Source organism: Ciconia boyciana, chromosome 10 (genome assembly GCF_034638445.1).
Source record: "Ciconia boyciana chromosome 10, ASM3463844v1, whole genome shotgun sequence".
Classification (NCBI taxonomy): Eukaryota; Metazoa; Chordata; class Aves; order Ciconiiformes; family Ciconiidae; genus Ciconia; species Ciconia boyciana.
The window spans coordinates 35,395,482-35,421,151 of NC_132943.1; positions in this window are offsets into that span (position 1 = coordinate 35,395,482).

Here is a 25,670-nt window from a genome sequence, read left to right on the forward strand (position 1 = left end):
TTTAAGGGAGGGAAAGGCCCAGTGTCCTGTGAGATTCAAAAGTTCATGTCAGATCAGCCTTCACATTAAGTGGCAAGGGAAAAATCTTCAGCTTGAAACCTAGAGAGCACTAGGAGAGAGTCTCTTTGTGTACCAAAAGACAAACATGACCAGTAAAGTACTTGTGCTGCGATCTCCGTGCATACAGGGAGATACAGCCTGAAACTCTTTGCAGCAGGGTAATTATGGATATTCTTTTCCCATTTTATATACTTCTCACAGAACTCTTTGATTTTGTAATGTATGTGTTTTTGTGGATTCCCAAGCACAATATGTGATGTGTTAAAGATAGAGTTGCACTTAGACTGAGATTTCTAACCACATGTAACACCCCTTTGGGGATCCTCCTTCCCACAGGCATATGAATATAGCGGTGACATGTTCTTGTGCTTTGTATGGTTCTCTGTTATCGAGGACCCCGCTCAAAAGGAAAACTTGTACTTGGATTAAGGATACTGGACTATGAATATTCTTGCAAACAAAATTACCCAGCACAAAAGTGTTGGAATTGAACTGTAGGTATATGCAAACTTATTTTCAGAATAAAAGCAAGTATATTATAATAATAAATCCCACATGTCACATATTGAGACTTAACAAGTTGCTGCAGACTGGAATGACCATTCCTCTGTGGTAGTATGAAAAGCTGTGGAATTTCTACAATATATTTATCAAGACTTCTAATGAGGAGTTATGCTTTATTATTAATTTTCCCACTATTTAAAACTGGTCTGCAATTTACACTAGAATTTGAAAAATGACAGCCCACTTCTTACAAAAGTAACTGATAGAAGACGATGTTAGAAAAGGAGTTGCACCATTTAAGCCAACAGAAGTTTAAAAGAGAACGACCTGGGTCTTTAACAGGAGACTGTGTAATCTTAACGAAGACCTTATAAGAAGTCTCATCACAAATACTAATACTGAACAGTGTACACAGAGTTACATATGAAGAAGTTATTTTGTGTATATTTCCTTTAATTATGTATGATTCTCTCACCTTTGTGATTTCCTTAAGAGTTTAAATGGGAACTGACTATGCAAGTTTTAGTCTGTGGACTCAAAACCTTTTTGACTCCAAGCAAAAGTGCAGACAGATGGGCAATTCAGCCAAACTCTTTGCTGGCTATCCACCAGTCTATGAATGGTAGCAACAATGAAAGCAGTATAAATAATAAAGAGAAGTGCAGCATGGAAAAATCAATGGCTAAAGAACTCAGAAATAAGATATTACTGGAAGTTCCATCTTCATAATTTTGTAAGCCTGAGAGCCTTCCACTTCCCCTGCTAGCTAAAGAAAAGAAATCAACTTATCTAGGGCACATGAGGACAATTTTTTCTTCCAACTTAATGGCAAGAAAAGCCTGTGGAAGGTAACCCAACTGGGATGGATGTGACTGTACACGCCAGACAGATGTTGCCAGCACCAGAGTTCTTCCTATGTTCCCCAAATATTAACTACTCACTGGAGATTATGCACGTCTTATATGGAGGGAAATAGCAATTTCTTTGTTCTCCAGCTTTATTTCAACATAGTGAACTCTTCAGGAGTGCAAATTTTTGCCAACAAGAAGCCGATTAATAACACATGTATATAGTGTGTTTCTGCTTCCATCATAGGTGAATGCAGTGCTTGTAAGAGATGCTATTTGCAACCCTCTTGAAGCAAGGATCTTGAATCCAGCCCCAACTACACCAGAGTGAACCAACTGCAGTTCTACTGGAAGAAGCAAGGCAACAGCAATGTAATTGATGCCTCAGCCAAACTTTTAACTCTGTCCATATAGAAACAGAGCAAACACATCAATGCAACTTCCTTCTACATTGCCCTATTAATTCCTCATTAATGAAGGAATACTCAAGCTATTCCGCAACCTGTTTGAACCCAAGAATATACTTTATTAAATGTCACCAGATTAATCACTAGTCTGTCAAAACGTAACTTACACAAACACTTCCAGCATTCACTGATTGTGTATGATTTAGCTATTCTCTGTGATTATTATTCTGTGTAATATATAGAGTCTCATTTTTACACAAACAAAATGTACACATTTAATCAAATTCTCTATATTTATGGTGTTTGGTCCTATGCATGTGTTGTCCCATAATAGGTATTACAAACCATTTGCTTTCATAGATCTCAATAGATGGTCACAGTCTGTCTTTTCTTCAAAACATCCACTTTGTTATTTCATATTCACTAATTAAGAAACACTCTTATTGTGTGAGTAATAAACCACCCTTATCTCCAGTACTGGTTTAACTAAAAAGGCCCTGCTGCTTTTTGAAGGACTGCAGCCAGTGAAGTGCATCAACCATGTTCATGTTTAAGTACTATTCCTAAATACGTGCTTACTGGAAGCAGAAGAGCTGGGCTGAACCAGGCTTTGAAAATACTCTCTAAAAATACTGAATACTGAATACACTCTACTGAATACACTCTAAAAACACTGAAAATACACTCTAAAATCCATAATAACTGCTTAACAAAGATCACTATTTTTGTTCCTCAAACAGATGCAAAGGCTTGGGGCTGGCCGTCCCACAAGCCCTGGGTATTTTGCCCACTTCCAACGTCAGGTTAAAAAAAGTGAAGAGAGAAGGACAGAAATTAAAACCCTGTGCCAAGCCATTTTGGGGGTATTACCCAGCAGACCACAAGAAGTCTGAAGGTCACATTTCACATGCATAAAGAGAGAGATTTCTAACTGACACTTACGAAACAAGCAGACTGGCTACTTGCTTTAGACAGCCCTGAACAAATATTAATTGAAACCATCTGTAGGACACGTTATCTCTGAAGTAACTAAAGACGTTCAGTTGACTTTGGACTAAATTACCCAACAGCTTTCACACAGAGAAAGCACATTCATGAAAGAAAGTGATTTACTGTTTTAATGTAACACGCAACTAGAAAGGGCTCACACATGACCCTGTGGTTTCTATTATTATTCTCTTTAGGAAAGCACAACTGAGAGAGAGAAAATAGCGAGAAAGCTGCTGTTTCACCTATATAACTTGTCTGTGAGCTCTGAAGCACCTGCTTAAGGGACAAATTACTCTTTTTGCCTTAAAAAAAATTAATGAGAGAGTGGGTCCTGACAGAAAGAGATAAAAAAGGAACCTTTCCTCCAGCACATCACCCATCCCAGGAGCCAGTGAGACTTAGATGCATTGTACTTAGTAGAGCACAAGGATTGTTCCTTCCATACATCTTGGAAATAATGGGAAACAGATGAGGGAAAAGGGTGTCTGCACCTCTTCTCTATCTCATTTGCTTCTTACGCCTATACAAAAAGAATGAGAAGAGTCCAGATTGGTCAAAGTTACTTGCTGTACTGCCTCTTATATCTAGCAGATACCTCAGCAGGGACAATGCCAGAAAAACTTTCATTATAGGATGCACGGTGAGGGTTACCGCACCGTACTTTACAGGGAACCATTCTGTGTCATGGTTTAGCATCATACTAATGGTTTAGCGTGCTGTCAAAGTCAACGATGTGTCGGCAAGGCCACAGAACTGAGCAGGCTGTTGAAACACAGGACAACAAGCAATGTAAAAAGGCAACAGAAAAGCAGATAACTGAGGATACATATGCTATTCAAGCCCTTGAAAAGAACACTCATGGCGAGGGAGTTTCTGTGATCCGATGAAAGGACGGATAAAACACATTTGCCATGGTGCAAGAATTAGGGCTGTTAACTTTATCAAGATAGCATACCAGAAAAGATAGAAAAGTCTCCAAAAGGCTGGATTCTTTATTGCAAACAAAGCTGCTAGACTTCAAGTAAAACTATGTAGGCTATAATGAATGTTTTTGACCGTAGGGAGAAAAATTAATGGCTTGAGTCCAGAAACTGTCTCTGCCTACATACAGCACTAGGTCTGTAGGAGATCCTTATTCAGCATGTTTCCTACAAAAGGCATTGATTTACATTTTCTTGTTTAAAGAATAGATAACTTTCTCGGTGTGAGAAATTCCAGCAGACACGGGCTCAGAAGAATGAACGAGCACTGCAGAGACCACTGCACATTTCATACAAACACTCACCAACTGTTGCCACTTTGAGATTTCAAAGCTTGTGAGGAAAATGCATTGTTTGTGGGGGTTGTTTTCCCTCCTCACAGCAGAAACTAGGATATCAACCCTGATTAGTCTGCAGTTGCTCACCTCCTAACAGTGCAGTTTGAGAGGCATGAGGCCCTAATCAAGCTCAGATGTAAGGAAGGATTTATTTTGAAGACTATCAATGTTAATGAACAACTCGGTCTTGTTTAAACATCCAGACTGCGATATGGGCAAGTATCTGAGTTTATCATGTCCTCAATCTTTTGAACAGCCCAATTTTATTTGCTAAGCATTGGTCAGGCCAAAATGAATGAGCTTATCCTGAGTGGTGGTGGCTGGACTTGAAGTCTGGACTTCAGAAAGCAAAACATTCAGGATTTGATGCAATTTTGCCTCAGACAGCTATGCCGAGTTTTGGGCTGTCCTTGTAAACCCAGAGACTGAAGGAAACTGTCCTGGAACCTTACTGGAAAACAGAAAGGCACATTCTCACTCAAAGGGTTTTACTTTGTGCTTCTGTATCTAAAAGCTAAAAAGAGATGCTGAATCTTTGTGCCAAAGGTAACAGTACAAACACAACTGGATGTACTAATGTTAGCTATGGTTTTGCTATTCCTTGCACATGTTAGGAGCAGAGGATTCCAAATTAAAAGCCACACTGAAAGACCGAAACTAAATATCACATCAGTTTTAAAAACAAACCCTTCAGAAAACTAGTCTCTTCACCTCATTTATGAGGTGAATTTATATAGGTGCGTTCTATCCTTTGATTAGTTTTTTATTGGTTTTTTATTATGCCAGTAGTCTGCAATATTGTTGCAAAAACCATACAGGTGTTTAATTTAAAATAAAAAGGCCTTTGTGCAATTTTTTTAATCATGAAACTGTTTCTACTAATATTAGATTTTTATGAAGCCTTTTGAACTTATACTTTTCATATATAGTGGTTCAGATCATACACTAAAATATCTCCTGTGAAATTAGAATAGCCCTGCACAATTATTAGTCTACTAAAACAAGGCTTTTCAAATGCTTACTCACTGCTCTGTTCTGTGTACTGTTGCACAACAGCTTCTCATGAATTTATTAATCACGGACATATCACTGTTGAAACATTCAATATGTTACACTGGGGCTTCCCACTCCTTCCCTCAGGGTAGACTCCTTTCTTATTGCTCTGGCTTACTCAGCATCTGTATTACTGACTTTTTCAGTAATACTGCAGTTTTATCTTTGAAGCTTTTGAAGAAAAAAGTTGCAACAGAAACAGAATGTGCGTAGAAAGGGGTATGAAATACCAATTAATATGTTCAGCCACCTGCAGAAACAAAGCCCTATCCTTTGCAAGCAAGATTCAACTAATTAAGGGGCAAGTGCACTCTTACACTTGCCAGTGATACTCATTTAGTCCTCTACATCCTTTCCAACTGGAGTGGAGGAAGGGTTGCAGCTACGTCTGCAGCCTCTTATCCTTCTTGCTTTTTCAGTTCTCAATGGAACCAAACTTTTAGGAAATTTAGTGAAATGCATATTCAGCAAATAAACAGTTTTCTGAAAGTCATGCTCGAAGACTGGAGCTTTGCAGGTATCAGGTGGTAAAGGACTTCACCTTTTAGCTTGATCCTGCAGCTGCATTAACACTTCCTCAGGAAAGCCTGTTTTTGTTCCAAAGCTCTTACCTGCCACCACCCCAAATACAACGCATCATGAAGCGCAGATTCAAAGATATTTACATAAAGATGTGATGGAAATGTCATTGTCAACATAATCGTCCTTTGTCCACATTACATGGATATTTCAAAACAGACACCCATTCCGGGGACTTTTGTTTTAGAATAATTTTGTCTCTGTACTTAAGAAAAAGCATATGGCAAGACAAACTTCCTGAAGCCCAAGCAGAGAGTAGGATTGTGCCACTGCTTCACACAGGGTTAAATTCACCACCACACTGATATCTAACACAAGAACACCCAATTATCACTTAAATAGCAAATTTTTCCTTTAGGACACATGGCTTGCTTGTCCTCATTAGCAGAAGACTATGACACAGCTGAGGAAACTGCTCCCCTCAACTTACATTTTCCTAAAGCAACCACAGAAACGTAAGCTGAATAAGAGAAAGGAAAAGAGAAACAGTCTGCCCCAGATGCCAGCTGACCTTTTAAACTTAGGAGAATACCTACCAGCTACAGCACCTGGAACCCATGGATGGGAGCCCGCAGACTGCCTCTGAACCACCTTCAATATGGCCAAGGGTGTAGCCATGGCAGAATGGAGCATCACAAGGACTGCTTGCATGGGCTGAAGTCATGCTTTAGTCTTCACTGCAGGCATTCACTTAGAGTTAGCCTTTTGAGACATAATCACTCATTTAATTTAATATTAAGCAGTTTGTAGTTTTAACTAGGGAGACCATGCACACCTATAGTCTTGTCTTTAAAAAAAAAAAAAAGTAAGGCTAATCACTGATCTTAGATGTCACATTTTTTCAGCTGGCAGTTAAAAAGTAAACAAAACCCAAAAGTTTTTCTTTTTTTTTTTTTTTAAAGAAATCCTGCCCATCTGCTCGCGTCCTTCCATTATCTGTGTTAGGAAATCTTGAGCAGCATATCCTTTTTTTTTTCCCCCCTTTCTTTGTGAACCAGTTAGCTATAGCTGATTTCAAACATAACAGTAATCTATGGTAACTAATTTTATTTGCACAAGGGATGTGTTAAATATTGTCTTATTCTCTTTCTTCAGTGTAGTCTTCCTAAAAAAGAAGAAAGTATTACATATTCCAGCTCCACAGGATGCCAAACATAGACATCTCCTGAGCAAACAGAATAAGTTACTCAGTATAATAACTATAAAGACAAGAATAAGATTACAAGAAAACATCCTCTACAGCTGTAAACACTAGCTGCACGGCTTAATATTCACCACAATAACATTTTCATGCTGGGCCTATTCCGATCCCTTCTCTTCTCATTGCTAAAGGAAGCAGAACTTTTTTCCATTATTATGGAACTCCTATGTACTATTTTTGCAGAGAAGAAGGGACACGTGTTGATAAATGAGTCTGAAAGCCAATCAAAACTAACACTGGATCACGTGTCTCTTGTTTTAAGGTTTGAAACATCCCCCCGTAAAAGAAAATAAATAAATAAATAAAATCAGACGTGAATAGCCTGGAGAGTTTCTGCTTTGGCAGGACTAGAGTAAGGCAGTAGCCAAACACATTGCTACTGGCATTCAGTCTTGGAAATTTTAAGCCAGCGAAATCATAGCTTGCTTCAGTATAATTAAAACAGATGCTCAAAGGGGGCACTGCAAGGCTAAGAGAAGAAATTATACAAAATGTATTTTAATAATCAAAATGTCTTGAGCAATCAGGAGAGGAGGAAAATGGTATTTCTATGCTTTGGAACTAAATCAGGAAAATTGAAAAAAAATATGCATAGTAGTAATTAGATAAGAATTCTCCCCCATGCCCTAAAACAGTCAATTTGGACTAGGGTTATGTATTAAATCTTGTATTCCATAGGTCTTAATTTTTGCAAGCCATGCATCTTTTGCAAACATGCAAAGATTTTACAAAGAATTGTAAGCCGTCGACCAAGGTCTGCCTAAATGCATGTATTGCCATTTTTTCTAGAACACTGTTAGACATTTTGATGTCATTGCTCACATGGGCAAACTTATATCTACATGGAAAGTGTTCATTGCGTTATCCACTATATGTGCTTCACTGTAGCTGCTTTATCTTGATTGTGGCAGGTAAAAAAGCCATTAACCAATTTAATGATTGGTTAAGGAAAGCTCATGTCTAAAACCATTACAGTCACCTCAGCTATTCTTGTCAAGCTCCATATGGTCTCTATAGGAAACAATTATCACTTTATAGAAAACGTGAGTGTCTGTCCAGCTTGTTCAGTTTCTAATGGAGTTTGGACGTGTCTGTTCATTCTGCTATTTTGAAGTCACTCTCCTCATTTTTTAATGACTTTATAAACAGAGCTATGAACAGGGCTATTGTCTCCTGGATAGAGCATTATGTCTGATTTCCATCTGTATTTAATACTCCTTATGACTCCCTCCAGCAGTATAGAGGACCTTCAAGGAATAGTATGAAACTCAGCCTGACTAAGGCCCATTGACAATGTCAGAATGAAGTAAAGGGGTCTCATTAGAAAGGGAGAAGTTAGGCTCCCTAGTATTTAAAGAAAAAAAAAAAAAAAAAAAAGAGCTACAAGCCTTGTGCACCGATGCTATTTTTTTCACAGATGGGAATGATCCATATGGTGACATTTCATCTATGAAGTCTGTATTTGTTAACAATATTAAGTAATAGCTTTCTAGTCATGTGTTCCAAATTGGCACATACTGTTGTCCTCAAAATGCTATAGTGGAATGCTGTAGTGGACTTGTGGTAGGGAAGTTACAAGAATCCCTGACTTCCAAGGCTTAAGCATTGGTAATTTGGTGGCACAGTGAGGGTAATCCAGACCACAGTCATGCTATGTAAGTCCATGCGGATAAGATGCAGGTACGGCATACAAGATACAGGATAAAAGAAACGCCCTTTATCCAGCCTACAATATGGTTCCTGCACTCCTCAAGATCAATGGTAGAAGAAGCTTCCTACAGCCTCTCCTTAGAGAAATCTGAAGGGGATCATAAATCAGGTCAATATGTTGTTAAAAGAATGAATAGAAGTATTGACTTATTTCAGATCCAGGATATTCTAAATTGCTTTACTGAAACACTTCCAGTGGCTGCAGACTGAACTCTGCTCCGCTAGCCGCAGAACCCAGAGGCATCAAAAACTGCTCACGGGCAAGACCGTCCTCTGCTGTACACTTCCAGCCATTTTTTACACCACTGTTTCAGTGCACTGAGCGGTCTGGTTTCTAGGCATTACACAGAGAAATTGTTCCACATGCTAAGGGATATCATACATGGCACAGGCAGATCTAACTTGCCTTCTTACCTTAACTTGAATAAACAGATAATTATTTTACTGTGATGCTTTTAGTGGAATGTATTTATAGGAAAATATCACTTATTTTATCACTAATTGGGAATTAATGTGAATCCAGCAAGTATCTTCTATGGGTTGTAAAATGACATTCTAGAGTAGCTTCAGTTTTTCAGAAAAAGGGTAGAAGACACATTAGTCTGGAAGGCAAAGGATTGGTCTTGTGATCAAATTTGAAGATATCAGTTCTCTATTTGTCAAAATCATTTTGGTTAGCCTTATCATGCATCTTATACAGTATAAAAATACAATGGGGAAAATAGAAACACCATTAATTCACCAGGTAATTTTTCACATACATAGAAAAACTATACTTGATAATATAGACTACCACTACCCAGTCTGAAAATCTGGTAGTCAGGCTATCTCTAGTGATCTCATGCTTCTGCTATGATTCATGAATATAGAAATCCATTAAAATGCTTTCATTAATCCCTGATGCTTTTACTGTATGCAAAAGGCATGCAGCTTAAATACCGAATTATACATAGGCTTTAACCTTCCGCCGTGACTCCCTCCTGAGTCTCTTTGGCTTAGGGAGGGAAACAAATTATGAATTTGAACTACGTCAATGCAAAATTCAGAGACAAGTTACGGCAAAATGTTTTGCAAGACATGACTATCATGACTATCACATCTGAGTGAATAAATTATATTCTGAAGGCCACGGTTCATCACCTTTTTATATGAATGGGAAAGCATTCAGCTTTACCTTGCTGAAAATAGGTCCTGCAACCCTGTACAAACTGGTGCAGCCAGGAGCTGAGGAACAAAAATAAGAAGTATGTTAGGGGAGGGCAACAGTTTCTTTTATTAAAAACAAGCAATTTGTCTGTATTTCCCCCCCAACAGTCATTGATGCTCATTTACATGCAATGTTACATGATTGCTTTTGTTGTTGTTGCTCTGAAGACAGTCATATTGTAAAAATTAGGTTCCATTCTTTGTGTTTTCATTAAGCTAGCAGTTAACAAAAAGGGGGGGGGGAGGGGAATCACACAAGCAGACAACGAAGGTGCACACTAACTCACCAGCTCTATATTCCCACTGAAAAGCAGAGATCGCTGTCCTGCATAGCTGCTTCCAGAGCTATTGGAACTGGTTCTACTCACAGGAATCAAGAGAAATAATAGAATGCAGCCTTTTAAAAATGAAACACTTCTGTGAACTTAAGGATATGGTTTTCAACCTCCTACATCCTTTTGGCTGCCTCCTTTCAAGTGGCAGCAATCAGGCGACTGCAAATACAGGTAAGCTATAGAGCTGGCCCCAACTGGTAGCCAACTGCCACCATTTTCAGGCTGTTTGAAATGTTTAGCTGCTTCTAGCTCTCTGCCACCTCAAAATTATTCACTCTTACCTGATGAAGTGCTTCATGGGCTTACCCAAAGGTCTCCAAAATACCCAGGAACTATTGGGGGAACGGCTGTCCATCAACACGAGCGTGTAGGAAATCTGCTGAACCGACCAACGTAGCTGGAGCGGCTGCTCTGGGCTCACCGGGGCTGGCCACGCTGCCACCTACAAAGAGTTAACCAGCCTGGCTAGACACCCCATCTTTTCTGCAACTCTGCCTTCACCACCTTCATCAAACCCTTCCGCAGCCAGACAACTCATGCAGAGAGGGGTCATGCGAGGCTTTCGCCTCGGCAGAAACACTCGGGGCCAGCATCCGTGCTAGGTCTGTGCCACTGGCCCCTCGGCCCCACACAAGCACCATTTCTGTCTCAAGGTGTTAGCTGAGGTAAGTACCTCTGCTTTGTCTCCACTGCGATGCTGAAGTACAATATCTGGATTCGGTTAGCTGCGGGGCTTTACGGGGACGTATCTCCCTGCAGGTAACTGCTCCACCAGAAAGCACTCCTTGCTTCTCTGGCGAACACATTGCCTCAGATGCCCAACCCCACCGTCTTCATCAAGTAATTTCACTTTTGTTACTGATGCCTAGGAAACAACCAGCATGTCCATCTTTTAAAGTTCACCACAGTAACTTTAAATTAATCAGATAAAGGGAAAGAAAAAGAAAAAAGAAAAAAAAGACATCGTACCTAAGGAAGGAAGCAGTGTTTGCACCATGGGAGGTTTGCTTGCAAGCTTCTTCCAAACCTAAATTAGCACCCGCCATCTTGTTCTCTCCAACACTGCCAAAAGTCTTCCAAGCTCTACTGAACCTTTAAAGCAGCACAAACAAGACAGCAAAGTCCTGTGGCATTCAGTGACAAATGTTTTCCAGAACAAAGACAACATACATCTATAAATTTAAAAAACAAGCAAGAAAAATAATTTTTCAGGTCTCCTTTTGTAATCTAAAATCAAAATGGTCACATTTTTCTTTTTTTCTTTCTTATTTTTTAGGATAAATTTAAAATTGACTGCTATGCTGGAAATACATCGAGGGGGATTAATCCTTCTTGTTCAGATTTGAAAGACTAACTCTTCGATTATTAAATTGTATCCACAGCCAATGACTTGCTGTGCAGTCTGTTTTTAAAAGTACATGAAGGATTAGTGTAACCAGAATGCCTGGAATAAGAAAATTTAGCGAAACACTGCCATGTAGAAATCTGAAATTAGTGTTTGAGATGAAAACTGTGGAGATCTGCGATATCAATTTACAGTTAACCCCAGGCTTGCTCTCACGGGGGCTCAGGTCACTTTTTAATGGCCTTTAACAGCTGCACACACACAACCTTCCCCCCTCAAACCACCACGCAACTCACAACTATTGTTTCCATCTATGGGGATGACCCAAATCCTTACTAAAACTGCTTTACATTCAAAATTACGTATTAATTTACAAAAGGAAGCATATCACAAGTTTGTCTTTAACAAAAAAAAAAAATGAGTGGGGTGGGAGGGGGCTGTTTCACGCTGGGATTGATGCATTTCTCTAGAGCCACCAGTGGGTGCCTTTGAGGTCCTGCTAAAATCCTGGTGCCCATACTCCAGGGGATTTGTACTCTGCAGAGTACTCGGCAGAATAGAGGGAGGAACCAGAAACCTCTCCAAAGCATCACTCTCTGCTTACCGCTTAGTGCTACTCTTTGCAGACTGAGGCCAGCCCCTCTGACAGAAGCATCGTGCCTCCAGGAACCACAGGCAGGTTAGTAAAACAAGGGCCCTTCATGCAGGTCACCGTCTTCTCTGAGGGTCTCCCTAAACGTCTCACCCTGCCTATAAAATTCAGTGATTTCTGTGAGAGGACTCTCAGCATGCACTTTTCAGCATCTGTTTCCTCAAGAAATTCTGCATGTCTAAACCCACTGGAGCACACCTCTCAGTTTAAAGGAACAACACGTCATTTTGCAAGAACCCACATTTTCAGCATCTGTCCCTAGCCAGAAATTCTAGTCGAGGTTGCCCTCAGTGAATGATGTCTGATGATGCCTTTCAGAATTTCCTTCTGAAAATTACACCCCATGTAAGGCTTCACTGTTGTATCTTGACCTACTAGCTCCAGGCTACAAGGACCTGACATAATATTCTAATACCAAACACAAGTTACCTCATTTAAAAAACTCCTTTAACTTACATAAAGTACCACCTCAGAACTCACTCCATAGACCTGACTAAGCTGAGACATGAAGTGACATGAAATAAAATAAGTGCTAATAAATTATGTGACCCCTTGAGAATAAGCTTTATTTTGGTGGTAATTTCTGCATTGTGTAAGCCGAGGCGGGAGAGAATTCACGCACACCAGCAGCCAGCTGAGACAGCACGCGATGATTGATCAGTTTTGAAACAAGTACCACAACACTAGCAGGCATCAGCAAAGCATCAGCGCAGCAAGAGTTAAGAGCACGTGCTGTACTTCACTGGTGGGAATTGTAGGCAGAAATAGGAGTAGGATCCTTTACAATGGGTTCAGTTTTTATTAACGTATTTTTACAGGATATCCCAGTTAAGCCAGACAGCTTGTTTACAATAGGGCCCTGTCCAAGGACAGCTTAAAACTATTACACAGTACATACAGAAGGACAATACAGTCCCAGTACAAGCTACCAGCAGGCAGTAAATCATGTCAAAGCTTCATGTTACACCTGATTAACTGCTTGGCTCCAGTACTACAACCTATTCCAAGAATGCTTGCTTCACTGTAGTTAAGAGTTGTCAGAGAATTTATGTCATCTGATGGCAAGTTACATAAAATAGTGCCCCAGTGTATCATTTACGAAGCATTACTTGGCATGAGCTGCAAGAGTGCGTGCTTCACACCTGCAGTATCCTCTGGTGCTATGTACTCCTTAAAAAGGGGCTCCATTTAGATGTCTCATTTACGAGGAGAAATCACATCACCTCTGTCCCAAAAGCATTACAACTCTACCTGAATTACGCGTCATCAAACACATCCAAAATTTTGTCACTCATGAGTCAGTCCATCCTCAACATGGCCACTGCAATTAAACTGAATTTCCCACAAAATTTTTCTTGATTCTGTGAAATGGCTTAAAAATTTATATCCCTGTAAAATTGAAGAACTGACATTTTTCACTAAACATATGAGCCTGCAAGTGGACCAAACAGTGAAATCTTTACACCACCTGAACACAAAGGAAACCTTGTTTCTGTGAAGCGCAAAATCAACCCAGGTCACTAAAGAGGCAAATTTCAAAAGCATCCTAAGGTCCATAGAATGCATGCCTGTCAAACACGCAAGAAACAAGAAAATGTGTTTATCCAACTGTCAATCAGCAAGCCGTATGGCACTGAGATGTCATGCGTCTTGATCAAGAGTTAGAGCCCTGTAAGTCCTTTAATTGTAAAATCCATTAGCTTTGACTCTGTATGTGCAGCTTTTTCCAGAGCTGTGCAGGAACTTAGCAGAAAGCTGGAGGTCAATTTTAGCAGAAACACCTTCTACACACACACACAGAGGAACAAATCCCACATTTCTATAGGGTTCTTCACACTTGGCCAGCAGGAGGCTTGTTTATATTCTTTTATAAGATGAACTGATCACCACCTTTTTTTAAAGTACAGTCTCATAATTATTATCTCTTTCCTTAGGCAAGGCAAGTGATACTTCAGCTTTACCCTTGATTCCATAAACTGGTGAGCTGGTTTGTACTTCAAGTCTCTGCAGGAAATGTAAACCCAGTAAAGAGGACAATTTCTTGCAGTTAGCATATTGCAACACGCATGGTGGGCTGAGCACCTGAATTCTTCCTCTAGCTTATTGAATGAGGCAATTTCTTATTTTAACAATTATATTGCAGAACACAGTAAAACATTTTATTCCAAAATTGAACAAGGAGCTTAATTAAAATAAGAACAAGTCTTCTAAAAATAACAGCAGAACAGCAGAGCACACATCTCTGGACTGCAAACCTATTTATCTACTTTTTCTGCTCAGTTATAACAGCGTTTCCTCAGCTATCACAAGGAGAGTTATTAACAAATGGAAAGCCTGATATTCAATCACTTTTCCCTGGTAGAAGGTGACAAAAAGTCCTTCTGGTTTTAGCATGGAGTAAGACCCAAACTAAACACTAAGGCCATGGCAAAACAGATATGCAAAATCTTTTAGAAATCCAGATATGGAAATGCAGATCACCCACAAGCTGTAGTAACATTTAAGGCAGAAGAGGGCACCTGCACGGTACCACTGTGGTGGCCTTTAGGCACAAGCACCTGTGGAATTGAGAGGCAAGAAAGAAACCAGCACACGTTCCCTAGCAAGGTGTGACACGAGACATGAGCTCCAAGCACCGGGGAACAGCAATTTGAAATGGAAACACATACAACAGCATCTGGGGTGGGGGGAGGCTTTTGGGTAAGCAGTTAATGCTGGGAGAAATGTTTGGGGATGAGTTTGCTCAGGCCAGCTTTTCCAAGGACCTCCCTCTGAATCCTGAGCGGCACAGGACTTGTCCTTACAGATGGCACAGCTTCAAGGGACAGTAACTCTGGCAGGACCGTCTCTAGCGCTGCCACGTTTTTGGATCCAAAGCTCGCAGCTGCTGGGGAAGGAAGAAGGGTGGGTGGGAGGGAAGCAGCTCAGGTGTCACTGAGCTCAGTAGCCGTAAGAGTCAGCAAGGCTGAACACAAGTGCTCACAAGGTTTAGCAAATTGCTCTCCAAGCCTTTGGGTGAGATGTGACCAAAGAGCTGCGCTGCCATGACAAGAGCCACTGGGTACGGCGTACCAGTTCAGACACAACGTACAAGATCTTCTTTCTGGCTATAAGTCATGCTGACTGCTCGGCAGAAAGAGCGGTCACGCTGCAGAGGGAGAGCTAGGTCTGGGAGGGTGCTCACCAGTTGCCACTGCCATTTAGTTGCCCTTTGCTGAGCTCAGCGTCTTCAGCTGCCTTGATCCTTGCAGATTTGAGCTGAACATTTTAATCAGCTCTGGTTTGGAAAATACAAAATTAGTAAATTTGCTTTCACCCAGCTTGCTAATCTCCAGGTGGTTTTATTTAATGGCAAGAAAAATCAGAGATTCAGTCTCAACTAAGGTTTCAGTGAGTTCAGCTCTTCAAAGGTCAAGGTGCAACTGAAAATCGGTGACTAAAGCTAGCTGTGTTCATTGCCTTGCTCAATTGCCTGCAAATGCATTAAGTGGAAGCAGTGGTATCTGCCTATACAGACTTGGTGACTAAGTGCAGATATTACTTATACATGGTTTTCTTTTCCCAGTCTTGCAAGCCTTCACCGAGAGCATCAAATACCAGAGCCATGATGTGTTAACACCACCTTTCCTGTTGAGCTGTGCTCTACCATTCCACTCTAGGTTTTCAAGAAGTGGTGTGCCTGTGGTAATCCAGCCTGCTAGAGGCATTTGTAAGGCAAAATTGAATGGAAACTGCTGTATTCCTTTCAAACGGATCCATGCAATTTTTAAATTGACTTTCAAAAATACGCCAAATATAGCCAGGGGAAATAAACTTACAATTTGGATTTCTGCCTGAAATCCTTATACAGATAGCTCAGGGCATTTAGTGTTCTGATGAAAGAAAAGAGACTAGAAAAAGAGATTAGCAGGCTTCACAGAAATAACATGGTTTAGTAAATCTGGCCCTTCCCCTTCTGCAACAGAAAGTTTGACATCACCTAGATTTATAAATACAGTACTGTACCTGTTGGTTTTCCCAATTTGGAAGTCCCTACTGATAAGTCCAATATTATATAGGAAACATGCCTATAGTAGAGGGCTAGCTACTACTCTCATTTAGACATACCTGCAGATTTGCGACATCATCATTATTTCACTGCACAGCTTTGTAAGAAGAAGTGATTTTACAGCAAATAAGACTACCTTCTCATAAAAAGGCATGTACATTCAAGTGCAGTACTGAAAGACAATTAAGTTTTGCTTTGCCAGTGTATCAGGCTAGATCAATTCTTGCTGAGGAACAGCACAAATATAGGTAATGGACTTCAGGATGTCTCAAAGCCAGAGAGTTAGGAGCTGAACTGTCTAAATACATAGCAAGCCTCAAAATCCTGACAAGCTTTCTCTTATTTAACTTCAGAATGTAAAGAGAACTCAGGCACCATTTGTAGGTGAGCATAATTTGATGAAGCTCTGAAAAACAAGCCTTTGGCTTTTCTAATATTTCCTTTAAATTAAATATTCATATGACAGTAGTTACACTTAAACAATATAGTGGCAAGTTTTAGCATGTGCACTGCAGTGGTATTTTGCTACCTTCAAACAAGGTATCTCAGCAGGATGAGATATCAGAGACATTAGTCCCGACTCTATTATTCTTCCACTGAAACTACACCTACAGTATTTCAGCATTACAACAATTTGCACTTGCATCATCTTTTCCCTTATTAAAAAAAAACAACACAACTTGACCAGTGTTTCTACAAGCAACTCTTGCTCAATTAAAGTGATATATCCAAACAGATTTATGCTACACCCTGTTTTGTCATGAAAGTACTTAATTCCAGGCAATGAGCGTATGTGGGTGTCTGCTCATGACTGAACTCCTGTTTTAAATATATGTTCCAAAGATACTTTCCATATAGTCAAGGTCAATGGGGAGCAAGCAGGAAAAAACGAATTGTTAAAATTTCACAGAAGGATTAAGAAAGTTATGTACAAGAAAAGAGTTTGTTTCAATGATAATCTTAGCAGGATTCAAACCCATATTTTTTGTATGTTTTAGTTTAAGGCTTGAAATCTTGGAATCCATGAGAGGCAGAATCACAGAGTAGAAACTACAGTGTGAACACTAAAACTATAATAAATAATCTGGAAAGTTTTCCCCTAGTTAAGTTAACAAGATGCCTGTAAACTTTTCTAGTACTAAACCTGCCAAATTACACCTAATAGTCACTTGTTGGCGTGATTTCACCAGTATTTCCTTGGTTTGTTACATATCACATCCCTACATGTGAATTTAAACAGAAACACTGGCTGTTTGGGATCCACGTGTCAGGGGACCCTCACACCTAGTTGCACAGCCCCCCCCCCAAAAAAAAAAAAAAAAAAAAGAGTAACAGGGAAACAAACAAATGATAAAATGAAGAAGGAAAGAACAAAAGTTGACAGATAATGACTGAGGTTATCTTTAAAGTGACCTATACTGTACTTGAATATCCTTATTTATCTATATCATGATGATTTTAATAACACCATCTACTTGGAAAAAAGTTAGATAAGGCAGTTCTTATTATACCACAAGCCCCTACTAACAAAAATAATAATGCCTGTGCCATCACAATAGCGTTCTCATGCAAAAACAACAAGAACTTTACAAGCAGGACAACACACCTGCCAGATGGATATAGCTATTTGCATTTTGCAGATGGGGAAACAGAGGCCCTGAAAGCCAAACACATTACCCTCAGGGGCTTTGCCTCAAAGTTTGAGTCAGAGAGGCAGCTGAGCAATGTGACTACTGCTTCGAATGCTGATCATTACTCCACTGTCACCTTCTATTCTCTCTTCTACGTTTCTAGTGCTCATTGAACTGCACACCCGTTTACCTTTAAATAATAAGCACTTTAGGTGAGAGATGCATACAATGTTCAGCAAAATTGAGTCAGGGCCTCTAAGCACCATCGCTACACACACAATCAGAGTGGTAACAGTCCTAAGCCTGGCGATCGGCTGGATGGGAAGGAATGTTTGCAAGAGGGAATTTTTATTGTAATAAAGTAATATGTAATCATTACATATTAACCCAATACTTCTATTTTGCATAAACTGTGCACAACCTCATGACTCTGAAGCATTTGTGTGGTCATCATCATGCCTTTTTTCCTCCAGGTCAAACAAGCATATCTATTAGAGATTAAGATATAAACACTAAAAAAGAAGGAACAAAAAAGGAACCATAATTAGAAAAATCTCTTTGAAGACAATACCAAAACAGTAAAGCAGATACTAGTACAAATCAAACATTTTATTACAGTGAAGAAAAGCTTACTGCTGTGATCTGGCAGATACCGCAACACATACAAACCTGAACATAGATGGAAGACCAAATGGGCCCCTACAATTTGAATCTGAACTTTGCTCCTGGTCTGCTTGAAGTGCCTTTTCCAACCAGCAGTCTCTTTAGCCTATTTTCCATATTCAAAATAATATTTACAACTCATGGAAGAAAATACTGATCTCATGTTTTAAAGGATAACAGCTCCTTGGATAGTCTAAATCTCAGTGTGAGACATGACTTGCTTTCCAATATACTGGAATTAAACACACCTCATAACACCCATTACTTTGGCTTAGTTTCAAGAGGTTCTCCACGTCCCACCCAGCTGGCAGACTATGAAGCCAAGCCAATGTTTAGGCCAGTAAAGGTAGCTATGGGAGCAAGATCTGATCTGGAAACAACAAGCTATATCGAGCAGGTCCAGAGGAGGACCATGAAGATGATCAGAGGGCTGGAGCATCTCCCATATGAGGACAGGCTGAGACAGTTAGGGTTGTTTAGCCTGGAGAAGAGAAGGCTCTGGGGTGACCTTATAGCAGCCTTCCAGTACCTGAAGGTGCCTACAAGGAAGCTGGAGAAGGACTTTTTACAAGGGCATGTAGGGATAGGACAAGGGCTAATGGCTTTACACTGAAAGAAGGTAGATTTAGATTAGATATAAGGAAGAAATTCTTTACTGTGAGGGTGGTGAGGCACTGGAACAGGTTGTTCAGAGAAGTTGTGGATGCCCCCTCCCTGGAAGTGTTCAAGGCCAGGCTGGATAGGGCTTTGAGCAACCTGGTCTAGTGGAAGGTGTCCCTGCCTATGGCAGGGGGCTTGGACTAGATGATCTTTAAGGTCCCTTCCAACCCAAAGCACTCTATGATTCTATATCCTACCAGTATTGTCTTTCTGTAGACAATACTGGTAGAGGTAGAGCCTAATTTTACATACTGTCTTTCTCAACAGGATCTTTTTGAATGGCAACACAGTCCTTTTACTCTTAATTTTTGGTAATTTCATCAGGATTTCTCATTATAGCCTTCTTCTTGCTAATTACTCGCTACCTAGCACAACATTAGCTCTTGGTAAAGAAAGGCACATAGAAAACAGAGTCTTTTGTCTTGGTGAACTCAGGCAATATAACCACATTGCTTGAAAACAAATGCATTCATGTAACTCAAATGTGGCTGCCTCTGAGTCACCACACAACTCCCACATCAGCACACAACCTCCTGTCATTTGAGAACCTCATTAAACCTATCAACACTTGTATCTCTTCAGACAGATGAAACAGAAAAAGTTTCGAGACAGCGGTAGGCTTTGCTGTCCCCTAGCTATAATCAGCTGAATTTGGGAATTCCCTGCATAGTTGTTTCCCCTCTTAATGCTAATGGACATGGTACAAAGGCCGTAGATTCCCACATTTATTCAGAATTAGGATCCTCTGTTTGAGAAAAAAATATGCAGTTCACAAAGCAATGTAAAGATACTTGTTCTCAGCAGAACTGCAAAACAATAAATCTTCAAATAAGCAAAAAAAGTCTGATTTTTAAAAAAACCCACTTTAAGTACTGTGCGGTTTGCTCAGCTTTCTTTTGAAGATGCCTAACATATGGTATGATTTACACATCATTGGTAGTGAGCTCAAGACAGAAGATTCAAATCTAGCTGCAGAAGTATGCAAAATTTAACACCACGCATCAAGATCGTTCTTCTCATCAGCTGACTATCGCCATTTAATTTTGCATATATAGCTAATTCCTATTGCTAAATATTCTTTTAATACTAAGAAATTTATTTTTATATTTTCATATGTATGGCTTGTAATCATAGCTGATGACACAGGAGCTGCCAAGGGGTGGAGATCACTTGCTTCCTCAGACAGGGCAGTCCTCTCCTTCCAGATGTGTACTTACGCTCCTGGCTCCAACAATCTCAATAAAAAAAAAAAAAAAGAAGTTTGTGTACAAGGGAATGGCACTTTACAAGATGTAGGCTTCCAACTATACAGCATACAGACTCTGGCTGTACCTCCCTCCCTCAAGTGTTTGTGCAGGTCCCTTCCGAGGTGCCCCCAGGGCTCAGCCCCCCACAGCTGTGCCATTGCACAGCCACCTCTCCCAGCAAAGGGAGGCATGACACGCAGGTTGGGCAAAACTCCTCAGGCATCCATTTTCCTTCTAGGGCTTCAAGCAAAGAAGTTACAAACTGGGCCGCATACTACAAAATACTACAACCTTCAATAACACACACCTTTCGTGTGTGTTACACACAATCACACCACGATCACACCTTTTGGCATCGCTCAGTGCCCTGCACCTCCCAGCGCTGTGGCCGCTCTGTGCGTTCAGATACAGCATTATGTTATTTCCTTCCCAGTAAAAGCACTTTAAAAAACAACAACATATGGCTTGTAAAACAAAGGTAAAAGAACCCAAACCACAAGAGATATTAGCATCAGTTTAACTGAGAACCTCTTGCTCAGTTCTCAGGAGTTCAGAGAACTCAGCGGTTTCTTTTTTAACAAGAGATAATGTTAGTGGTGTAGGTTATCTGCACCGCCGTAGCTATTGGAGCAGCACTTCTCAGTCTCTGGGTCACAAGTAGGTCACAAACCTTCATGCAGCAGTTTGCAAAACAACTATACACAAAGTAAGATTTTTTTTTTTTAAAGATATGAGTACATTCCTAGGTATGGAAAGAACTAAACAAAATCAGCACTGAAAAAGTTATAATAATTCAAAAGCTTTGCCTCATTTTTTTGATTGCAAATGATAACTACTGTGGCAGCACTCCACAGCGCATTTGTGATTCATTTTTTCCCCAAAGAAGTTAGGCAATTCTCAGATTTTTTTCCAATAAGTTTAGGAGGCCATATGAATAAAAAAACCGTGAAAAACACTTGTCTACATGGCCTCACCGTCAGGGTTCTCTGTCTGAAAATCTAAGAGTCACGGATTCTCACCAGGCAGATGCTGGGGATCCTGAACTAGAGGAGAGAAGAGGAAAATTGAGATCACAGATTTCCACTCATGTTGGTTTTAGGATCAATGATACAAACTGTACAAAGAGGAACTCTTTATTCTGTGTTCAAAGTATTGAGAAATGTGAGAAATACATATCATTAAATATTAGAAATGAGTCAAAGGACACTAAAAAAGTGATTTATGGCTTGTATTTTAAAAGAGTACCTTCATAGTACCTACCATTTTCATATTTTGGCAACATTTACATTACTAGACACTTAGGATGGAAGAGAAAAAGCCCTTGTTTAATTCCTGTTAACCAGTGTGAGTGTTACACACGACTGCTTGCTGGGATGCTCCCCCAGCACACAAAGGCCTGACAAGGACAGATGCAGAAATACCCAAGTAGTTCTTTACTGTGACCTGTCCACCCAACTTGGCCACATGCCCAGAACAGCACCAACGCAGCAGTTTGTTGTCTAACACAAGGCAGCATATCAAAGCAAACCTTAGCCTCATTTTTAATTAAAGAAAAGATCCTAAATGCACTTAAAATGAAATCTGGGTGGCATGTAGGAGCCAAGCTGAGGAATGGAATCCTCAGAATTGCTGCCCAGTCTTTTACACACTTAGAATTTGTGGGTGTCTGAGTGATGCCATTGAAGTTGTGCCGCCCATAACCAGGTTTGTTCAACAGCTTGCTGCCCACTTCAGCCCTAACCCAGTTCTGATTCAGGGCTCTCCAATTTGGCAAGAGCCTCAGCGCACTCTAACCCAGAGCACAAGCTCAAACAACACACGACACGCACCAGTCTCAGGGAGGAATTCCTGCTGCAAACATCACCCTGCCCCTCAAATCCATGCACTCTTTTGCAAATAAATCAGTAAGTCAGTATTTAAAGTATTCACGAGGACTCAGAGACCTGGTGTAATTTCCTTACCAGACTGAGGGAACCTAGACATAACTCTTTCCTTTCCTCTCCCAGCAGAATCCTGCAATCCTGAAACTGCAGGCTGCTTCGGAGTATTACAGAGGGTGGATGAGGAGTACTTTCTCCCACAGCTGAAACTGTGCCACTTCATCCAGACCAGGAATGAAAGCATCATTATGCCTAACCACAAAGGCCCTCAGCTCTTACAGGGAAGAAGGCCGAGCTTTGATTCCCTCTGCATGTATGCCAGACATCATAACTTCTTCATATGAAGTGCAAAGTCCTTGAACTCTGATGCTGGACTGCCTGAATGACCAGGCTACAGTGAATCAGCAAGCTCTGTCCTTGAATCTCAAATCTGTTTCTCCAGGAGAAACCGGGCTGCATCAAAAGCAGCATGACCAGCAGGTCGAGGGAGGTGATTCTCCCCCTCTACTCCACTCTCGTGAGACCCCACCTGGAGTACTGTATCCAGCTCTGGGGGTCCCAACATAAGGAGGACATGAACCTGTTGGACTGAGTCCAGAGGAGGGCCACGAAGATGATCAGAGGGCTGGAGCACCTCTCCTATGAAGACAGGCTAACAGAGTTAGGGTTGTTCAGCCTGGAGAAGAGAAGGCTCTGGGGTGACCTTATAGCAGCCTTCCAGTACCTGAAGGTGCCTACAAGGAAGCTGGAGAGGGACTTTTTACAAGGGCATGTAGGGATAGGACAAGGGCTAATGGCTTTACACTGAAAGAAGGTAGATTTAGATTAGATATAAGGAAGAAATTCTTTACTGTAAGGGTGGTGAGGCACTGGAACAGGTTGTCCAGAGAAGCTGTGGATGCCCCATCCCTGGAAGCGTTCAAGGCCAGGTTGGATGGGGCTTTGAGCAACCTGGTCTAGTGGAAGGTGTCCCTGCCCATGGCAGGGGGGTTGGAACTAGATGATCTTTAAGGTCCCTTCCAACCCAAACCATTCTATGATTCCATGAAATAGGGGAACACCCATTCCCACCCTACAGGAGCCTCATGACCAGAGCAGCTTCAGGGACAGTGCAAGATGTGAGCTTGAATGACTACAAACTGGCAAAAGAATTGAGCTTTGGTTTTACCTATGTCCTTTTGTGGCCACAGAGCCGCTTTCTTCCCTACTGGCATTTCACCTCATGTTAGCCAGCTCTAGAAATCAGTTTTTTCTCCTTGTGAAGACAAGAGAACAAAACGAGTTTTTTCACACCATTAGAACAACTTTCAATGCTAAATTTTCACATACAGTCTTAGTTCTTCATGTCATCCTACACCCACAGACACTCCAATTGTCTCCTAGTGAAAACAAGCTCGTTTTCGTTTCTGGTATGAACCGATCATACTAAAAATTGATTCATACTGAAAATTTTCAGTATGTACTATAGAATGTACTATATAAACTATAAAATGTTGAAATGTACTATAAAAAACACTTGGAAAATTCAGAAACAATAATGATTTTCAAAATAAATACAGGATCATTATACTCATCCATACTGCTCCTCCTTCCCTGCTGCCATGGGAACTGCACTGAGTGAGGGACATGCCAGTTTGCAGCTAACCTTCCCATCACAAGGGCCCTTACCTACTGCATGCTAAGGGGCTGAGATCCAGGAAAAAACAGGTTTACAGAGGAAAGATAAAACCCTATCTGACTGGGATTCGTTATAGAAGGCTGAAGAGGAATAAAAGGATCCAAGCAAATACCACTTTCATACATCCTAGAAGGAAGACAACGAATTCATAACGGGCATGGGATTGCCATCCTCCTTGTGACATCCAACAATACAATTACGGTCAACTGTTCACCTGCTTCAAGATTTATTGATATCCTATTGCCTAGCCAAGGAAAAAGCTGACATTATTTCTGAAGATGTGTGCTTTGTTATACTAATAATATAAAAAGATAAGGAGTTTCAGAGAGTAACATAAATCAAGATGTTCTTTTGGTACCATCAGAGTTAAAACCTGTAACTTTAATATAGAATATTTCAAGTATTATCAAGCAGAGATAATCAGACTTTGGTTTAATTGCTCCCTTTGTGAAAAGACTTTATTAAATTAATTAACCAAGTTATCTTCTCAGAGCATGATCCATTACTAATTCTAAAATTATTGATCTTTTCATTTGGAAGTCATTGTTCAGCATCAAACTGGTTTTTGCAATTAGCCTATACTAGCAAGCTTAATAAAACTCAAGGACTCCTCTAAGGACCTAAGAGACTGCAAAATGAAAATATTCCTAAGTATGCTCAGAAATTACCATTATGCATAGTCATCTTGATCACAGGCAAGGAAGGCAGTAAGAACTTAAGTAACTATTGACAGCACAAATCCCAAGTGAGCTTACTATGAAAAAAATCTCTTTTCTCTTGTCCAGCCGACATTGACTTACATACTAATCACGTTGCGTCACCAAGGGTCTCCATTTTGCCCTCCAAGCTGTACCTCACAGGAACATATATACAAAACCACAGCATTCCCCAAATCACACTGACTTTGTATTCCTTTCTCACACTCTACTTTGGAAACCACTAATCACAAAGTCTTCAGCTTCTGTGCAAACAAAAAGCGATCATTATCAATTGACAGGGAAGCTGTTGTATAAAATAAGAAAAAAGCTTCCTGAGCACCCACAGACTACACTGAGTGGAAAAGCCTATTAAAATAGCACTACTAGCATTCTTAACAATCTACATAACTACAAACAAAAAAGGAAACCTGACTCTAAAGTAATTCAGGAAAAGTGAAACTTAAATTTGCATGCTATCATTTAGGAAGTGGAAGGGTTAAAGCAATCATATATATCAAGTGATGAAAATTGCTGAAAAAATAGTTATTGGAGGAAGGATACAAGGCAAAGAAGATTTACAATGATATTCCACATATGCAATTTTTCATTATCAAAAGGAAGTTTCATTTACACTACGAGGTAATTAACACAAGACCCCCAGAGTTCCTTTCCTTCTCTTTGCTCTTCTAAACTACTTCCTTTGCCCTCACTTCTTTCCATGCTTCCTCCATTTCCCCACACGTGCCCCTTCCATAAAAAATGACAGATTGGCATTCAGGTGGAATTAAGGCCTTTCAGATAATTTCTTCCTACCTGAATTTTGTCAGTGTGTAAGTTTGCACGGTGACTGTAGGACCCCAAGTGGCATTGGCCTTAAATTTTACAAGAGAGATGCACAAGCCACTTTCTCCTTAGAGGAGTACCTCCTTCCCAGAAAAAACTGACCAAAATATCCAA